Source organism: Mya arenaria, chromosome 3 (genome assembly GCF_026914265.1).
Source record: "Mya arenaria isolate MELC-2E11 chromosome 3, ASM2691426v1".
Taxonomy (NCBI): Eukaryota; Metazoa; Mollusca; class Bivalvia; order Myida; family Myidae; genus Mya; species Mya arenaria.
The window spans coordinates 30,558,039-30,566,960 of NC_069124.1; positions in this window are offsets into that span (position 1 = coordinate 30,558,039).

An 8,922-nucleotide genomic window follows, 5' to 3' on the forward strand; every position below is an offset into this window, starting at 1 on the left:
TACGCTATCAAGTATTAGTCTGCTCTCTGCAGTGACATACGCTATCATGTTTTAGCCTTCTCTCTGTAGTGATATACGCTATCAAGTATAAGTCTGCTCTATGTAGTGATATACGCTTTCAGGTATGTGCCTGCTCTCTGTAGTGATATATGCTATCAAGTATGTGCCTGCTCTCTGTAGTGGCATACGCAATCAAGTATTAGCCTGCTCTCTGCAGAAATATACGCTATCAAGTATGTGTCTGCTCTCTGTAATGTAATACACTATCAAGTATTAGTCTGCTCTCTGCAGTCTGACATACGCTATCATATTTTAGCCTTCTATCTGTAGTGATATATACTATCAAGTATAACCTGCTCTCTGTAGTGATATACGCTATCAAGAATAACCTGCTCTCTGTAGTGATATACGCTATCAAGAATTTGCCTGCTTTCTGTAGTGATATACGCTATCAGGTATTAGCCTGCTCTCTGTTGTGATATACGCTATCAAGTATTAGCCTGCTCTCTTTAGTGACATACACTTTGAAATATTAGCCTGCTCTCTGTAGTGATTTACGATATCAAGTATTAGCCTGCTCTCTTTAGTGATATACGCTATCAAGTATAAGCCTGCTCTCTGTAGTGATATACGCTATCAAGTATTAACCTGCTATCTTTAGTGATATACGCTTTCAAGTATTAGCCTGCTCTCTGTAGTGATATACGCTATCACGAATAAGCCTGCTCTCTGTAGTGGTATATGCTATCAAGTATTAGCCTGCTTTCTGTAGTGATATACGCTATCAAGTATTAGCCTGCTCTCTGTAGTGGTATACGCTATCAAGTATTAGCTTGCTCTCTTTAGTGATATACGCTTTCAAGTATTAGCCTGCTCTCTGTAGTGATATACGCTATCAAGTATAAGCCTGCTCTCTGTATTGATATACGCTATCAAGTATTAGCCTGCTCTCTGTAGTGATATACGCTATCATGTATTAGCCTGCTCTCTGTAGTGATATACGCTATCAAGTATTAGCCTGCTCTCTGTAGTGATATACGCTATCAAGTATTAGCCTGCTCTCTGTAGTGATATACGCTATCAAGTATTAGCCTGCTCTCTGTAGTGATATACGCTATCAAGTATAAGCCTGCTCTCTGTAGTGATATACGCTATCAATAATTTGCCTGCTTTCTGTAGTGATATACGCTATCAGGTATTAGCCTGCTCTCTGTTGTGATATACGCTATCAAGTATTAGTCTGCTCTCTTTAGTGACATACACTTTGAAATATTAGCCTGCTCTCTGTAGTGATTTACGATATCAAGTATTAGCCTGCTCTCTTTAGTGATATACGCTATCAAGTATAAGCCTGCTCTCTGTAGTGATATACGCTATCAAGTATTAACATGCTATCTTTAGTGATATACGCTTTCAAGTATTAGCCTGCTCTCAGTAGTGATATACGCTATCACGAATAAGCCTGCTCTCTGTAGTGGTATATGCTATCAAGTATTAGCCTGCTTTCTGTAGTGATATACGCTATCAAGTATTAGCCTGCTCTCTGTAGTGGTATACGCTATCAAGTATTAGCTTGCTCTCTTTAGTGATATACGCTATCAAGTATTAGCCTGCTCTCTGTAGTGATATACGCTATCAAGTATTAGCCTGCTCTCTGTAGTGATATACGCTATCAAGTATAAGCCTGCTCTCTGTAGTGATATACGCTATCAAGTATAAGCCTGCTCTCTGTAGTGATATGTGGTATAGTTTTCTGTCTCACTTTTATTATATTTTTACTTCGCACCAATGTTTAACACCACCTATGACATCAGGGTCGGTTGGCTAAATTCCAAAGCCACAAAGTACTATTTTAGTCGGATTGTTACTTTGCTGTTCAAAATTAAACTTTGTTTAAATTTTCTTTAGGGTTATAGAGCTTGTAAAAGTAAAATGAACTCGAAAATAGATAGAAATAATGTATGTCATTGATCTTGTAAAGCTTACGTCATAACTTAATTTTCTTGGTCGGTATTTTTAAAACATCTTAAGTTGATTCCTAACTTAATCCATTAAAAAAAAAAAATTATCTGATTTACCATATGTTATAATTTATCAAGATATCTGAAATACTTTTATTGATTATATTTCAAAATATATACGGCATGTTAAAAAAACTCTTATACCGTTGCTTGAATTTGACTATGCACATTTAGGAATTCGTCATATCTTAACCTAAGAAGGTAGCTTATTTTTTTCATAGTCAAAAGAAAAAAACAGTTATGTTAGAAAAAGTGAATGTATATCCAATAACATCTAATGAGATTCTTAACTTAGGAAAATATTTCAGTCAGGAAATGACTTAAGTTGTTTTATGAATACCGAATATTCCTAAAGCATCTTATTAAGTCATTTCTTAACCAAATGGAATTTCATAGTCAAATTAAAACGCGAAAGTGTTTTTTTTTTCAATTATATCAATGAAAGTGATGTACTTAGGAAATTCTTTTTTTTATTATTATTTCATATGACTAAAGAGATTATAAAATAAGGAAGGTGACTTCAGTTAGGAAATGGCCGAAGAAGTTTTATGAATATGATAAGATATATAATTAAAAGGTCACACATTACGTTTATGATTGTGAAAACAAAGGCAATGATACCTTTGATGAAACCAATAATTAGTTAGTGTTAAAATGCCGGCTTTGATTTTAATTAATTGAAAGTATCGATTTGTAAATGAAAGGAAATCCGCAATATTACTAATTATATGACAATAGAAAACAACTAGTACTAATTAGAAAATTGCCGGTAAGGTGTCCTTTGAAGTTATTGTGATGACTTCTTTAATTTTTTTCCAATTATCTTTTAATACAAAATGGTGTGAAAGAGGAACCCATCTGCTAATTGTTTAATGGATTAATTACATCTCCGATTTCTTCATGTAAAGAAACGTCTTTTCAGGGAGAAAACGTGTGACTTTCGCTGGTACAACAATATTGGAGCCGCGGGCAAAACTGCATCTTCCATGTCACTTTTCAGCGTTTTTGTTAACAAGATAAAATCTAATACATTTCACATTCACGTGGAGAATTTCAACCATCTTTCCGCCTTTCAAAATAATTAGGTTACGAAGAGTTGACGAAATACAAATTTGAAGACAATAAAAACGGGATGGCAGAATTGAACGAGGTTACGTAACTTTGACACGATTTACGTCCCCTGTCAAAACACAGACACATACCAAAACATGTCAAATCGAGAAAAAGACCAATAAAACTAATAAAATTAATTTTATTACAGTTTGTGAAATTAAAAGATTGGTGAAATGTTTATTATATATGTCTTCTTATCAGATTTCTGAGGTGTTTTTCGATTATTTTTGGCGAAAGGAAAATCATCGTTTCGAACATTTGCATAATATTTTAAGCACTAGAGGAGCAAATAATATTTTCAGCTTATTTTGGTAACTTAAAAGGTGCATTTCGCCCTAATCAATCTTGATCCAACACGGTGGCGAGATTAATAAGCTTGCGCCCCCCCCCCCCCCTCAAAATTTAGCGCAAGTCCCAAAATAACAAAGACCATATAATGAACATTCCTAACATAGACTTAACATGCTGTGTGCTTGCTTTAAGTGAGAGCATATTTCTAAAACTATACCTAGTACTATTGCACTCTAGGTGCTAGTAATAAACCTAATCATTAATTATAAAATAAAAACAATATTTCAGATTGTTCTTCTATAGTTCTGGCAAATCTAAATTAGATCTCCGCTAGATCGCTCGCTTTAAGTAAATATTTACCTTTCATTTATAAGATTTAAAAAGATGGTTTCCAGATAAAACAAATGTTGTTTTTGTTACTGATCGGACTATGATTATCTATGCACTAATTATACTGTTGTTTTATCTGCGATTGACTATACATGTTATTGGAGATTGTTTTCTGTAACAGTGATCTGATCTGATTATGTTGATATATTTTTTTAGTTTTAGTAATTATAATTAAAGTTATATCGTTAATACTGAACTATTAAGAGGTTGAATTGATTGTAAAGCCGAAGTATTCGGATGGAACGCACGGAGTTTCATTAAAATTCTAAGCATCTATTGTTTGCACCATTAAAAAATGCTTTTCTAAGGCACAGCAAAAAGTAACGTACAGGCGCGTAGCTGAATCGTTTACGCGACTGAATCCACATGATTCCGACAAAAACATTAGCCAAAGTTGCAGTATGCGCACATGACTAGATGAGCCTAAAACTGTCCATTCTTCACTATTAAATATGCACCAGATTGCATCATGGTTTTCAAAATTTTCCGAGGGGGCATGTCCCGACCCCCCCCAGCACATTTATGAATCCACATGAATAGACGGCTAGCTACGTCCCTGACGTTCAATTGTTTTATTTCTTAATAGTGCAATTGCGACTTTGTTGTCCAATTATGTACTGCCGGCGGCGGAACTGGGTTGCAGACATCTACATGTATCTTGGCTCGAATCCCGCCGACGGCATAGATAACATCTGACGAACACGACATCAGAACGCGGTATTGTCTGCTTGACAATGAAATCTAGACATCTAATTTTCACGGTGTTTTCAGATTATGTCCAAGACAAGAAATTCAACTTTAAGTTTTGAACTTAGTTCGTTAAAAAACCTAAATGTTTCAGTTGAAATATGATCATTTAAAAATCAACAACAATATGATATTATTGCAGCATATTATATACGTATATATGGCTTCACATGATACATGTACACAGTTCATTTAATGAAATGTTTACTATGATATTGTTGAAATTTAGCTCGAAAAACGAGAAGTGTACCCATCCCGCTGAAACAAGACATGAAATAGAACACAGCACTTGATTTGACGTTCACAAAGAAATCACAAAGTCATTGCCCGCTGCAACTCGACATAGAACAGAACACAGAACTTCATTTGACGTTCACAAAGAAATCACAAAGTCATTGCCCGCTGCAACTCGACATAGAACAGAACACAGAACTTCATTTGACGTTCACAAAGAAATCACAAAGTCATTGCCCGCTGCATCTTGGCATAGAACAGAACACAGAACTTCATTTGACGTTCAAAAACAAATCACAAAGTCATTGCAACTCGACAAAACACAGAATACAGAACTTGATTTGACGTGCATTAAATATCACTTGATCATTGCACTCTGCAATTTTACATATAACAGAACACAGAACATAATTAGACGTGCAATAAAAATCGCAAAGGCATTGCCCGCTGCAACTCTACATATAACAGAACGCAATAGTTGATTCGACGTGCAACAACAAATTACAAAGCCATTGCCAGCTGCAACTTGACATAGAACAGAACACAGATCTTAATTTTTACGTGAAACAGCAAATAAATAGTTAGACAATATTTGTATGGTACTTAAGCACTATGTCAGATGCATGTAGACATTTTAAGACCAATTTAGAATACTAAACCTTTTTAGATATCTAGGTAGAGATTTCCACTTATAGCTTACAGCTGTCTGTACATCCACTTCGTATTCAAACTGGAAAATACGATAGAAATAACATAGTTAGAAAAAATAACATAGTTAGACACCAAAGATAGTGTCTTTGATGCAATACCATTGATGTGGAAGATGAATGGCACTGTGTTTGTGTTTGGCCTTTTAACAAGAATAACATACATATAAAGGAATTCTCTTATTTCAGGCCATCTGTGTTAAAATATTTCCAAATGTTACAATAAAAAACCCATATCTGTTTGTTAAGGATTATCTTAAGAAAAATATTATTAATGTTAGAACGCAATTGTGTTCAAGTTGTGTAACCTTTGATTAAATTATCATTATCTATGAACACTTTGATGTACCGCATAAAATTGTAATGTTTTTAAATATACATCGTCGTTTTTGTCTGTGTTTTTTCATACGCATTGACGTAATTGAACATTTGTGCTATTGAAGATGAACATGGTTCAAGCAATAATTTGTTATCTTTCTATTTGAATTCAGTCAGGGTCATGATAATTCAAAATAGGGGTGGCAGGGGTCATATAGCACAATAGGATTAACAGTGTTTTGGCAATATACCAGTCTGGTGACTGTTTTAATTTTAATAATTAAATAGGCCAGATGTGATTAACGCGTTTCCCATATGCCAAGTGTTATGTTGGTCGGTAACAGAATGTTTAAGTAATCGTTATGTCCAAATGAAGTTCCCTTCATCGACCCATAGTCTAAGATTCAATATTTATATATATTATATTAACTTTTCTAGCGATTTAAAAATACACTGTAATATCAAATGCTATATTCCCAATTCAGTCAATATGGTCGAAGGTGGCGTCTACTTCACCTATGGTATCAAATAATTTTGGTTAGGTTTGACATATATTGACCAAACTAAGTATGTAGGAAAAGTTTATGGAGGCCTTACATTTGATTGCATGAGATGCCCCGCCGTTGGAGCTCTGTGTTCGAGCCCCACTCACCTTACTTTGGGCTTTTTTGAGTAGTTTGAAATAATATATTTTTATGATAAATTATATATTTTTTAATTATAAAATAAATAATTTCAATGGAGATAACGTTCGGGAACAAAAAGAAGTAGTACGATATCATGTATATATATAGACACGGGCCGATAAACTAATACATATTTTAGGTCCGTGATATACGTAGGCGATACCATCTTTTTCTGAGGTGTCTGTAATCAGAACTTCATACCGGCCTTATTCAAACAAAAAGTCCGAATATGGACATCTTAGATATATGTATGATACCCGAAGTGTTTGCTAATTGACCGATGTTTACATAGATTTGAATTTTATTGCGAGATATGTATCAAACCCGAAACCTTCTTTGTTGCATCTGATATTATCATATCCACTGATACAGGTGGATTCTAATTTCTGAAGCCCGAGGGTCCCACTTTGGGGTGTCCAACATCTGAACAATCTTGTAATAAGGGGCAATAAAACACAAGTAGGGGGAACTACCGTGTATATTAGACCTATACGTACATTATCTTGCCCAATTAAAATGATTTATTACCAGATAAATTGACTGTTACGAAATCATGCACTTTATCTAATAGTGGTTTTATTGTTTCTTACATTTCTAGAGATAGTGCTTTATGACACACGCGAGTCTTAATTGGACACAATAATTTCTCTCAGTAGTTTAGAGATTTAGATAGGCCTAGAAAACTATGACAAATATTTCCTTTTTCTACACAAAATATTAATGCTCGTTGGTTTGAGAATCAAATATTTTAATGGGTTTACCACTCAGTCCCGTGGTTTTATGTATGTGTGAGGGTCGGTGAGGAGGGATGGGGTGTGTCGGTATGGGGGTGGGGGGGGGGGGTAAGGGGGGGAGAGAGGTCGCTGGGGGACTTTAAGTAAGAACAAAGAAATTGTATTTTTCTTTCAATTTCCCCATTTCATTTTTTTTTTGAACACCCACAATGGCTGCAAATCTGCGTCCACTGGTATTTCCCCGAAACAAGTCAATAAACTAAACGAGTTTTGGAAAATGAAGCGGTCAAGCTATATAGCCATAATCTAAGTAGATGTTTATACATTGTTGAACAGGTGTATTGCAATAAGATGATACCTATATTGTGAGAAATGACACTAATACCACCATATATGCATAAACTATCACAACATGCACGCCGGTAAATCAATTGCCGTGTCATCGCCGTCAAATACGCGTAAAATCAACCACCTTACGTTACTCTGTAGCAATAGAGATTCTGACGTGAACAGCGCCAAGGGCCAAAGTTTGAGAAAACAGAATGATCTAATACACTTCATTGTTTTAACCAAGAGTGATAGTTATTGGCCTTAATTTTGAAGTCGATATTAGTATTGTTCAGGATAGATTTAATGGAAATCTTGGAATTTTGACAACTGAGGGTGCTTGTCGAACGTTTTTTGTCATCAGTATCGACCACTGTCACTGTGGGCCTCGATAACCATTTATTTAAACATAAAAATGTAGGCTGATATCAAAAAAATAATTAACAAACATTAGTCATTCATATTTTTATGAAATGATGACTGTCACCAAGAAGTTAAAATATTATATGACTACATTTACATATTTTATTTTTTGGATTCATCGTCGTCGTCGTCGTCGCCGCCGCCCCCCCCCCCACCACAACCACCACCACCATCACCACCACCACCATCATCATCATCATCATCATCATCATCATCATCATCACCACCACCTCCAACACCACCATAGCAAAGTGTTTTTAACATTAACAGATGTATATATGTATTCAATAAAAAAGTAAAAAAAGAGCTTTTTCAGTAGGACTAATAGTGGTCCCAGATATTATTAAGTTATTACAGAATATGTGACTTGATATGACTTAACTTAAGACATTTAGTAAGGAAATGACATAAGACGTTTTATGATTATTATTTCCCATGTGTCTGAGATATGTCATATTTTGACTATTAAAATGTATTTTTTTGTTATCATTAGTCATTCTTATTTGAATAACTGTCCGTCTTGTGCAAACAAAATAAACATCTGATCCTAAATAGTTCTACTAATTCAATTAAGTATTTTGGCACTGTACAATTTATATGGTATTGGGGAATTTTATAGACAATTTATAAAGTCTTTGTTCTCTTGTTGTTTTAACCTCGGCCAGTTGTTTTTAAAAATTACTTTTAATTTTAATAATTTATTCGAGCATAAAATATCGCATTAATATTTAACGACGTTAAACAATATCCGAAAAGAAAATAGCCCATAGGCTGGCCTTTTTTCACGCTTCGATTTCCACTGACCAATCGGAAATCGCCGTCACGCCTGACGAAGCGCTCTGAGCAATACCGGTCGCTATATTGTACCAAGTTTTTCGGCTACTGACATTATACCTTTAACTATTCGTAGAGCAGTTCTGTGACTTTGCTG